We start from the raw sequence: 12,111 nt of genomic DNA, 5'->3' as shown, positions 1-12,111 counted from the left end.
TTGACCGGCCTCCCAGCATCTTTCACTCCTCCCATACACACAAAGACCAATACGATTAACTGGTAGCACGTAGCACAAGTATAAAAATGACTTCTTAGTTTCTGAACATGTCTCTTTATTTTCTTTTTTGAAATGGAGTCTCACTCTGTCACCCAGGCTGTAACGCAGTAGCATGATCTCAGCTCACTGCAACCTCTGCCTCCAGGGTTCAAGTGATTCTCCTGACTCAGCCTCCTGAGCAGCTGGGATTACAGATGCCTGCCACCATGCTCGGCTAATTTTTGTTTTTAGTAGAGATGGTGTTTCACCATATTAGCCGGGCTCGTGATTCGGATTACAGGTGTGAACCACCATGCCCGCCATTTCTTTCGATGCAATATATCCTCTATGAGGCTTTCAACTATTTTTCCCATATCAGTAAGCTTGGTGCTTAACACAGTAGCCTTGCATAGTGGATATTCAAATACGTATTGAATCCATAAAAACCTGTGTTAAAAAAAAAAAAAATAACACCATGGGAGGCCAGGCGCTGTGGCTCACACCTGTAATCCCATCACTTTGGGAGGCGAGGTGGGTGGACCAACTGAGGTCAGCAGTTCGAGACCAGCCTGGCTAACATGGTGAAACCCTGTCTCTAATAATAAAAAAAATTTAAAAAATTAAAAAACACCATGGGATTGGAAAATTTGGTGGTAGAAAAGTGCCTGTTTCCAAAAGGAGGCTAATTCTGATACTGAATCACACTTCAGGACAGGAGGTTGTGAAGCCTTCTTAAGTTTCTGAACAAATGGTTCTCAGAAACCTTATTTTCATGATTTAAATACAATCAAATTCAGAGACATGCATGTTAAGCCTCCTTTAAATTATACTTGGTTTTAAACTTTTAAGTAGAACACTTCAGCCAAATACATACAGATTTAACTAACCAAGTCATAGAAAACCTGTTTGAGATGTTCACTAGTTTTATAAAATTATCCTCCAAAACATTTAAAATTCCTAAAGCAAAAGAAAAACTGACTTTAAAATAATCTATTTTCTGGGCTGGGAGCAGTGGCTCACACCTGTAATCCCAGCACTTTGGAAGGCCAAGGCGGGCAGATCACTTGAGGTTGGGAGTTTGAGACCAGCCTGGCCAACATAGTGAAACCTCGTTACTACTAAAAATACAAAAATTAGCCAGGTGTGGTGGCATGCGCCTGTAATCCCAGCTACTCAGGAGGCTGAGACGGGAGAACCGCTTGAATCCAAGAAGTGGAGGTTGTAGTGAGCTGAGATTCCACCCCTGGACTCCAGCCTGGGAGATAGTGCAAGACTCTGTCTCAAAAAAAAAAAAAAATTTTCTGTATTGGAGAGGAAAACATACAAGCCTCTTGATAAATAAAACTATGTTAGAATATTATATTTGAATGTATCTGCCAGATCTGAGCCTAAACTCTAGTTAGCAGGTAAGCGCTTATTAAAAAATATTTACAGTAACGTATTTTTAATCAACCAGGATTTCACCTTGTATAAAAAATACCAAGAACTTCCACACACTATGTCTTTTTTTTGTTTTTGCTTTTTAAAATTCATGTCAGGTGCAGTGGCTCATACCTGTAATCTCAACACTTTGGGAGGCTAAGGTAGAAGGACTGCTTGATCCCAGGAGTTTAGGAATTTGAGACCAGCCTGAGCAACAGAGAGAGACCCTGTCTCCAAAAAAAAAAAACCACTGTTTAAAAAGGAAACCTAGCGGTGTGCGGTGACTCACGCCTGTAATCCCAGCACTTTGGGAGTCCGAGGCAGGCAGATCACCTGAGGTCAAGAGTTCCAGACCAGCCTGGCCAACATGGTAAAACCCCATCTCTACTAAAAAAAAATACAAAAATTAGCCAGGCGTCATGGTAGGCGCCTGTAATCCCAGCTACTTGGGAGAGAATCACTTGAACCTGGGAGGTAGAGGTTGCAGTGAGCCGAGACGGCACCACTGCACTCCAGCCTGGGTAACAAGAGTGAAACACTTCATCTCAAAAAAAAAACCCAGAAAACCTATTCACATGGTTCACCTTTGTGTTTCAGAACACCCACCCCATCTTCCTGGTTATCTCCCCTATTTGTGAAGACATATCTACCTCTTTTATGAGAAATTAAGATTTTGATTTGGTATATTCAGAGAAACTTTTTTTTTTTTATAATGAAGTGTCAGAATAAAGGAAGCTCCCCTAAAGCAGTGAAAGTGATTTTTTATAAATATGATCTAAAATCAACTATTATCACATGTGTATATTGCACATACACACACACATACAAACACATAAAGCAAGATTTATACCCTGTAGGTTTCTGGCTTGGTATTCTGTTTTAAATCCTAGGAGTAACGGAAAAAAGAGAAGTTAAATTATACACAGACCAACACTCCTATTAACTTATACCACTAATGAAACAAAACTCTAACTAAGCAGAGAAAATGGGCCCACACATTGGAGCGCTGAAATTATTTTGGTCTTTGATCTGTGTGCCCATCTCTCCTATTTAATGTAAACTTCAAATCAAGAGCCATGAAAAATGGTTATAATTAGTAAAGTCCCCAGTGTGACAGCTTTTAGCGCAACCAGGCATTAACAAGGAGTTTTTTTCACTTTTACGTTAAGCTGAGCCAACTTTTATTTTAGAATTTCTGTAATTCAAAATTCTTTCCCACCAAAGCACTTAATTATTTCCCACCTAGCACCACCTTCTGCATGACAGGTATGCTGAAATCTTTAGTCATGCCCATTTCCTTCACTGAATTTGTAGCACTATTTAGGCCTTAGCTTCCAAATTACATGTGGCTATTCTCCAAAATCTTCAAAAACTCTCATTTTTGTATCAGAAATCAACACAGAGTGGTGAGTGAGCACCAACTATGCAATCGTTCTAGGTACAGGAGATGGAAAAATATTCTTGAAGTGAGAGAAACATGTTAACAGATAAATTAAAACAGACAAGACTTGACAGATGGGGGTAAAAGTTATTCACAACAGAAAAGCTAATTCTCCGTACAAGAGGTAGTATTTAAGCTGGGTCTTGAAAAAAGAGTATGAAATCTTTATTGCTGAAGGAAGGGGATGGGGACGCAACAGAATGAACAATCCAGGCAACAGGAAGCAGTAAGAATCAATTCAGTGTGGCAGCGCGGCAGAAGAGAGTGACAAGAGCTGAGACTAGAAATTCGGCTTGGAAGCAAAATTCCTTGTATGCCAAGTTAAGGAGTTTGGATTTCTTCCTGTAGACAACAGAAAGCCAAGAGATGTTTTTAAGCCTGCAAACACCACGCACAGCTTTAGTTTTGATGATTCTGGCAGCAGAGTGGAGGATGAACTGCAGTAGGGAGAAACTGGTGGCAGGAAATTAACTTGGGAGGCATTTGTGACTTGATGAGGGCCTTAGGTCAGAAACGACACAACAGTCAATGCCAGGGCCAGACTGGAGTGTGGTTTTGCAGAGGGCCTGGTGACTGACAGAATATTGGGGCAGGAGAGACAAGCCTCAGGACAGCAGTAAGCCTCCTGGACTAGAAGGCTGGGTGGATGGTGATCACCTTCCAGAAGGAAGGGAGAGGATTTCATTTTTACAAGTACCTGCAGGGTAAGGTACTTGCAGGGTGATCAGGGTGACAGAAGGTTCAAGCTTAGGACAAGTTAGTTGTAAATGGAGATACAGAGTTGGGAGTTGGCAGTTTACAGGTTAGAGGAGAAGACAGAAAAGCACCAGAATGCAGGGGCGTTCTGCAGGAACAGGACTTATTACCAGGTATGGAACTGCAAAGGTGGCTGCAGAGCAATGGCCCTGAGCACCATCAGTACGACTGATACCAACGGGACACTGACTAACTGCTGGTTTAAGATGTAAAAAGAGCTATCTTCAAGTATTGCACATGTCTATAAAGTTAAGTGGGAGCCCAGGCCACTCTAGGGGTGACTCTACCTACCACTGGCAGCCCTTCCTGCTCTGGAATTCAATCTCTGTCTCCCTGTTTTCTTCTCCCCTCCATGGTTTCCTCACCTCCTGTCTGTGTGACAGACTGGAGGGGGTGGGGGGGGAAGGCCAAGGGTCAGATCAGTAGCACTTGTTGGCTAAAAGATCACTCCTGTCACTATATTAGACATTTCTGGTCTGAGGCCTGGAGTCCCTTAACATAAAAATAATCACTGCTTCCTACCCTGCATCCCCTTATTCCCTTCCTATCCCTCCCAACCACAGCAGCTGGCAGCCATCCACCCTCTCAAGAGGAGATGTATGGACAGAGGACCTGGCTTAGAAACACTGCCCTATAACAAGGGCAGACGGTTATGTAAGAATTTTGCAAAAACTTGAGAAAATAAAATACAGGAGACTACGAATGCAAAAACATTAACTGTCAAGCAAGTAAGGGCTAGTTCAAACACATTTAAAAAAAAAAAGTATACTCCACATACCTTAGAGCATGAAGGAGGCTACAGATGACAGCACCAGAGCAAGTTTCCCAAATACCTGAAGAGGTGCCTGGGAAAGCTGAGCCATCTACCAGAACAGCTTCACAGAGCCAATGAATATGTTTTGTTTTAGAAGCAGATGACTTCTAGAATTTTCATTTACTATGGGGTTTTCAAATACATTTAATGCCACTTAATGTTCTCCTCAACCCCAAATTTTCTGTGAAAATTAGAACTTGCCAACCATGGTACCTCAGATACAAATAAGAGCTTACTTGCTTTACGGAATTTCAGATTTATAAATATATCACATGCAATACAGGGAGTGCACCCGGTGGACTTGGAGATGAGACCCAGGCCACGACTACCGTACCTTTCAAGCAGGCTTTCTCAACCTCAGCTCTGCTGACATATGGGGGGTGTTCTGTGCACTCTAAGATGTGGAGCAGCATCTCTGGGGTCTATGTACTAAAGGCCAGTAGCAACTCACCCCTGCCACCCTCCTCCCCAAAAACAAAAATGTCTCCAGACATTGCCAAAAGTCTCCTGGGGGCAAAACCACCAGGTTGAGAACCACTGCTTCAAAGAGTAAGCCCCAAGCTTATCATCTGCTTTTTCCTTAAAACTCATCCCTCAGCCTGATCAACATGGTGAAACCCTGTCGCTACTAAAAATACAAAAGTTAGCTGGGCTTGGTGGTGTGTGCCTGTAGTCCCACCTGCTCAGGAGACTGAGGCAGGAGAATCACTTGAACCCTGGAGGTGGAGTTGCAGACAGCCGAGATTGTGCCACTGTACTCCATCCTGGGTGAGAGTGAGACTCTGCCTCACCTAAGTGAACCACACTAAGAAGTTTGCTAGTTCTGTTAGTCTCCCAGCACTAAAAACAAAAAGTGCTGCGTTTCCCCAATTTGAACATAGACTCCTAGGCAAAATTTGACTAAGGTAATGGAGGTGTGCAAAATTCTGGAAAGGAAATCCAGAATGGATACCCACAAAGCTTCCTGAGCTCAAAATATACCACTTTCTTCCATTTATACATTTTGACTTTCTGGAACGTTAATTTATTCTTACAACAATCTCATGAGGTAGAAAGGCTACTAAAAAGATGCGTATCATCACGTTCATCAACAGAACTGCTACCAAGAGCAAGAGTGCTTTTTAAAATTTCCTTATACTTTCAAACTCAATTGGGTTTATTTTGAAAAGGATCTAGTCTTATTTAAAACACACACACACCACACACGTGGAGATAAATAGGCAGTATATATTTAATGCTGCTAAGTCCTCTTGAGGTCAAGCTGACTCTGAAAAGCAGCTGTTCTACAGGGCTAGGCTGGAGTTAGGAGTTCTGGGTTCCAAGTTTGATTTATTATCAGTCCCTGGGTGGACCACAGCGCAGCTGTAAAATGGGTCAACATACCCACCCAACTCTTAGTGTTCCTCTAAGCATAAACATGGAATCTTTGCTAAAGGCCTCCACAAAAGCAGGGTGAAATTAACTAAGCCCTAGAAGGCATATCTGAATGAAAAAGAAAACTTTTGAAGGGATTAAACCACCAGAAGTATCACACACTTTTATAACAATCCTATCCTATAGTCTCTGAAAAGAGTGAAAAAGAGATGAAATACCAAGCAAGCTAGGGAAAAACAAATAGAGCATTTAAAAGCTTTATCTAATTACCCCCACTGAGACGTTTTCTCTTCAGTCTGGCTGTCTGACAATGCCTGTGGGGGTTTTCATTCTCTTTCTCCACCCACCCTCATGATGTCTGCAAGCCCTCAGGTGAATCCCTGCAGGAGCAGTCAGTGCCCAGTCCCGGGACTTCACAGAGGTTTTCGAATTCTCTTAGCATTACTTGCTTGAATCACACTGAACAAACAGTCTCCACCCTCTCCCACTGCTTTTGTCTGAAGCACCTATTCACAGGCAGCCACCTTTACTGGTGAGCAGGCTGGCTAACTTCAATACCCTTGAAGTCCCACCAAAAGCAAGATGCACCCGTCACTCCCAGTCTCCTCCTCCCCATCCGCTTCACCCCAATCTGCCACTGCCAACGGCAGAGTGCAATCCCCAGCTACACTCGGCTGCAGTTCAGACCACGATGAACACCAGGGAACATGACAAGAGAAAGTGAGTGGAGCACAGTCGATGACACTGCAGACAGGACTGCTAACATAAAAGGAAAAACCCCTCTCCACCTTTCTCATTCTTTTACCTCCGTAGTAATGAAAACAGCAGCAGTCTTCTTTTCTGTCTTCTGCCTTCTACGGGAGTGGGGGAAATTAAAACGAAGTGATGCATTTCAGAGAGCACACCGTATGCTTCCTCTGGGTTTCATATAGTGTACCTTTTCCCTCTGATATAAGGCGAGGTCCCTGCAACCCTCACCCCCGTGTGGAAATCACTGTCTGACCCTTGCTCTTTGAAAAGTGCCATGGCTACTTCTACTCAAAAATCACTCCCTAAATCAGGAAAGAAAGAGAGAAAAGAAACAGAAAGAAAATTCATTTATCAACTTCTTAATCATATTTGGATATAAAAAATATGACTCAACACTGCCTGTTCAATAGGTCAGATGTACACAAATTAACCTTGAAGCAGGGAAACTTTTGGCTTACAACAGGCTTACCATTCAGCCAAGAGATGATAATTACGAATCATGGTTTCAATTAGATTTCAACCATTTTATCTCACTGAAAAACTTCAAGATACTTGAACATACTTATGGCAGAAATGTAATATACATCATACCTATTTTGTTTTCTAACATTTGGCCAGTCCTTCCAAAGATACTCTGAACCTAACATAATTATTTTTAAAAAGATATCCATGAACTGGGCGGAATAAGCTGTACCAGGGAGGTGGAATGAAATGGAGGAGGAGCCCTATCAAAACCTAATCTAAGGGAATGATAATCTCAGTAAAGGGGGAAAGAAAGCTATTGTCCCCTTATCAGGACAGACTACATTGCGTACTTTGTATTGATACTAAATTGCATTTCTATCTTTGAATACAAATCTGTTTGATGTGGAATAAAAGAAAGACATAACTTTATGGATTATGTAGACTTTCCAAAACAAACCAAGGAATCAGTTATTATTACTAGAAATAAGAGGGTACTATACACACAAACCCTCAGGAAGGTTCAACCTGAACACATTGACAATAATCAAGAAGTCCACCAGACAAATTGCCATCCAACACCACAAGGCTGGTCATAGAGTACTGAACTTCAATTAAAGACACTTACAAAAGAAAGAGATTATTTAAATACAGTAACAAAACCAAAACAAACTTTAACATCCTACCTTCCCAGGTCAAAGGACACAGAAGATTCAGAAATTAATTAAACCCAGTAAATAATGTAAAACAGGGAAGGATTCCCTTTCAAAAATGCTTTGGTTAATTTTAGCATCCTTCTGTTTAGCTGCTTAGCAACCCTTATCCTATGACCTTCTAAGCACCACCTACTTTTCAGAAGGATAATGAATAGAAACATCAAAAGAATTCACTTCTGTTTCCAAAGAATATATTTAACCAATTTTTATAGGAGTTAAATTTGTATTAATTATGCCGTGCAAAATCCTAAAAGGGTAGCATTTTAAAACTTCATTAACTGGGACATTTCCTTAGCTGAAGGTGATAAACGATGTTAGCAAGTGAGCATAAGATAGCAAGCAAAGACTTCCAAACTGACCTCAGAAGTGGAATAACACAACAGCTCAAAATTGAAGAGCAAAAACGACCTAAGGCAGCTACACTGTACAGTGCCTGGCACACAGCAGGTAACCAATAAACTGCTGTTGATCAGATGCTGGACTAATAAGTGTAGGTTTCTTTCCTTCCTTCAACATGTTGTACCTGTGTTGGATACAAATAAGGCCTTGGGAGTCTGCCTGAAGAAATTAAAAAAACCCTTCAATCAAAAGGTCGCTTGTTGGAATATGTAACTAGTTAGGAATGGATGCACCACCTGTACCAGCTCAATAAGACGCATGTTCCCCACCACATAACAAACACTTGTCTGCCATAAAAGCTTAGCGTCTGATTTTCTGATGAGAAATAAAGCAGTATCTACAAAAACCCAGAGAATGATATTTCACGTAACAGTAAGCATCAGCAGCATTTCTTAAGAGTATTACACATCCAGCAAATCCTCTTTTAAAACAAGACATTCTAAAATGCAACCAGTTTAGCAGTATTTTTAAGACAAAGACAATGCAAGTTCATTAACCTAAAATGGAGCACAAGCTAAGCAAATAACTAAATCAAAGAGTTCTTCTCTCCCTTTCTTTTGTAAAAATGGGGGAAAGGTATTTTTTTTTAACACATTTAAAACTTGATTAAAGTCATTCAAATGTTTAATTCATCAGTGTAACCAAAGCTCAAAGCACATCAAAGCAGGACCCATCAGCGGGTACCCAGAAAGCTCCCTCCAAAGGGCAGAGGTAAACACATCCATACAGACACACGCACACACACCACCCCTAAAATTAGTGATCCGTCTTTGTATAAATTACTTGTAGAGTAGCTCGAACCCATTCCTTCAAAAGTTCTGTGGACTCTTGAAGGTAGTACAGAACTCAACGTTTGTTTTTCAAAGAGGTTTTAGCCAACACTTTGGCCTCTAACTCAGACTTCCGGGTTGAAATATGTCTTAGAAACTATACCTGCCTACTTGAAAAAGCACCAAATCTAAAGGATGATTTTCGTGGGTGTGAAAAAACAAAACTAAACCACATTCTTTTCTTGGCAGTTCTCTTTTTCCCCACTCCACTTCAATTAAACTTATTTCAGAATCAACTCGCACATATGCAGGGTCCACTACATATATAAAGGGGAAAAAAAAATCTCAAAAATAATGGGGATGCACTAGCAACTCTGCCTTTGCAGAAATCATTTCAAGTCTTCTTAAGACAGAAATTCCTCGCTATTTCCAGCAGCACCATTCAACAGACAAACTTTATTCCCACTGGCTTTTAAAGAGCTAAGCTTAAATCTAAACGCTTAAGAGGGTTCAATTTTCTACTAATGAAAACCCCCGGACAGGTTTTTCAACATACCAAAACATTATATTTTTTTATTCACCCTTCTGTCTGTCTCCACATCCACCACCATCACAAGCAGCAGCAGCAGGAGCATCCTCAAAAGACGAAAACCCCTCCAAAGTGCCCCGAATGTGTGCTGCTGCTGGCTCTGAAGCCGTGTAGAATTTCGTAATGGAATGTGAACTGCTCGTCTGGATCTGGGCTCACGTTCTATCTCCTAACCAGTAAGGAGCGAGAGAGGGCAAATCTGCTGAGCAAGGAGAAATACTTTCCTCCTCTTTTATAACCCATCACGGATGCACGGCGGCCGAGGGGCGCGAGCTGCACGCGGCGCCTGTCAAGCTGCCCGGGCCCGCACCCCGTGGGGTCCCCGCGTCCCCCAGCTCCCCGCCCCGCCCGGAGAGGAAGGCGGCCTCGCCGACCCGTGGGCTCGGCCGACGCGCCCCGCACTCACGCGCGGCCGCGGAACAGGTCACATCCTCGACGCGCCCTTGGCCCGGTCCAGAAAACACGCCGCTTCCCAGGGAGGGGGTCGGCGACGGGAAGGACCTCCCCTGCTCCTTAGCAACCATTAAGGTCGCAGTTTCCTAAGAGACCGCGAGCGGGGAGGGGGCGCGGGGGGCCCGGCCCGAGGCTTGTGAGGGAAGGGGGGGGGCAACAGACCCCCTCCCCCCACCCACCTACACGCTGGGGGCCGTGATGGGAGGAGGAAGGGAAGCCCCAGAACTCGCAAAAAACTGGTCCAGCGGGCGGCGGACAAAAGTTTCCGAGCGCGCTCCACAGCTGGGCGGTGGAGCGGGCCCCGGCGGCCGGCCCCGCCTCGGATGCTCCCGGCCTCCTTCCTGTGCTCGTGACGGCGCCGAGCCCCCCACCCCCTCCCCCGCCCGCGAGGCAGGCTAACTCCACACCGAGGGCTCCCACGAAAACACGCACCCCGCCAATGGAAGGGCGAGGGAACAATACGTTCCCGCACGGCTCGGGCCCGGTCCCCTCCTCCCCTGGTCCCCCAGGGCAGTGGTCGGCGTGACCACGACCTCCAGCCGGGAACCGGCGAGGGCGCGGGGCTGCCCGCGGCCCCCTCCCGGCCGGCGCCGTCCGCCCGGGAGGATCAAAGTCCGCAGAGCAGGGCGCGGCGGATGCTCCCACCGAGCAGCCCCGAGCAGGCACCCCCGCTCGAGCACCCCGAGCAGACACCCCCAAGCCGGCACCCCCGGATACCTTACGGCGGCGGCGGGAGAGCGGGCGCCGTCATCTCCGCGCTTCCCGGCCCGAGAGGGACTCGAAAGTATGTAGGAGAAAAGTTTCCCCTCCCACATGGGGGGGAGGATGTCGAGGGAGAGAGGGCGGAAGATGGAGAGCAGCGCTGGGAAGATGTTTCTGGCCGGCAGTGCGCGCACCATCCGAGTCCCGGCGGTGCTGGTTAAAAATAAACTCGGCGGCGCGGGTCGGGCCGGATTCCTGCGCTCAGACGGCTAATATGGATGCGCATCAGGTCCTGCTGGCGGGGTTGCTGCGGCGGCTCGCGCTGGGAGCTGGTTGGCAGAGCCGGCGGCTCGGGAAAGGGAAAAGAGCGGAGGAAGGGGAGGAGGAGGAGGAGGAGGAACGGCCCGGCGCGCAGCCCGAGGGGAGAGGGCTGCCCGGCTCATCCCTGGCCGCCCCGCCAGCCCGAGCGCACGCTGCGCGGCGTGGGGCGTGCGGATCCCGGGCTGCTGGACACGCCGAGTTTCAAAAGTACAACGCGCTCTGCAGACTTCACCCTCCCCATCCCCAAAGTTCTTTAAAAGGTCGCTCCGGCTGTGCCCCAGACGTCTCGCTGCCGCCGGAGTACCGCGAGTCGGAACCCGGGGCACGTACTTACGGCCGGGCAGGACGCTTGGCTCCCAGGCATGATGCGTTGGGGACCGGTGGGCTTCAGGGAGAGACCGAGGAGAGATGCAAACTTGTTCCGGAAAAGGAATCAAAATGGCGTTTCTGGATGTGCAAAGTTCATCAACTCCGCAGTCACTTCCCCTCCTCCTCTTCTCCCACAGGGAGGGAGGTGGGCGAGGAGCTGGCGACCCCAGCGCCCCAGCCGTCGTCCCGGCCCCCGTCTCGGCCCCCCGCCCAGCTTCCTCGCCCGCACGCTCGGAGTCTCGCTCTCCCCCTCTCACCCTGATAAGTAGACACATCACGTGTTGCTCCTGCGAGTCTCCTGGGGACGTGTTACTGAGCGGCCGCGGCGGCGGCGGCGGCGCTCGGACTGGGGGGGGTGAGGGGGAGGACCGCGGTACCCGCCTGTCCCCACCGCCGCCCCCGCCCCGACTTTAGCAGGGTGACCGCAGTTGCCATCCCGGGATGGATGGAGGTGGAGTCCCCTCCCCACCCCCCACCGCAGCCCCAGGTTTGCCCTACGCCCTCCCAAGGCGCCCCGGGCCATGGGAGGGCCGGGCTGCCCGAGGGTAAGGGTCCGGGAGGCCGCGACTGAGCGCGATCCCAATCGTCCCTTTGCTCGCAGGCCACCTTCTTCGGCCACCGCGCCCCCTCCCCTGCAGCCCCTCGCCGCGGGCGGCTCCCCGCCCCCGGCTTTCCATCACTTCGCAGTTTGTTTCACTATTTTAACGGAGGCGGGGAGACACGTGATGCCCCGA

General features: G+C 46.9%; 1 protein-coding gene across 1 annotated transcript in view; it reads right to left on the bottom strand.

Moving 5' to 3' along the window:
• The window catches only part of LOC108537030 (ras-responsive element-binding protein 1), a 125,941-nt gene extending 114,321 nt beyond the window's left edge, over window positions 1–11,620 (bottom strand). The window contains exon 1 of the mRNA XM_017884147.1: window positions 11,343–11,620. The gene's annotated coding sequence lies outside the window, so the exon portion shown is untranslated. The remainder of the gene's footprint in view (window positions 1–11,342) is intronic.
• Window positions 11,621–12,111: the final 491 nt, after the last annotated feature.

The sequence above is a fragment of the Rhinopithecus bieti genome, unplaced genomic scaffold, assembly GCF_001698545.2.
Source record: "Rhinopithecus bieti isolate Rb0 unplaced genomic scaffold, ASM169854v2 scaffold_14232, whole genome shotgun sequence".
Lineage (NCBI taxonomy): Eukaryota > Metazoa > Chordata > Mammalia > Primates > Cercopithecidae > Rhinopithecus > Rhinopithecus bieti.
The sequence above is the reverse complement of the archived record's forward strand: the minus strand, read 5'-3'. Positions and strand labels throughout refer to the sequence as shown.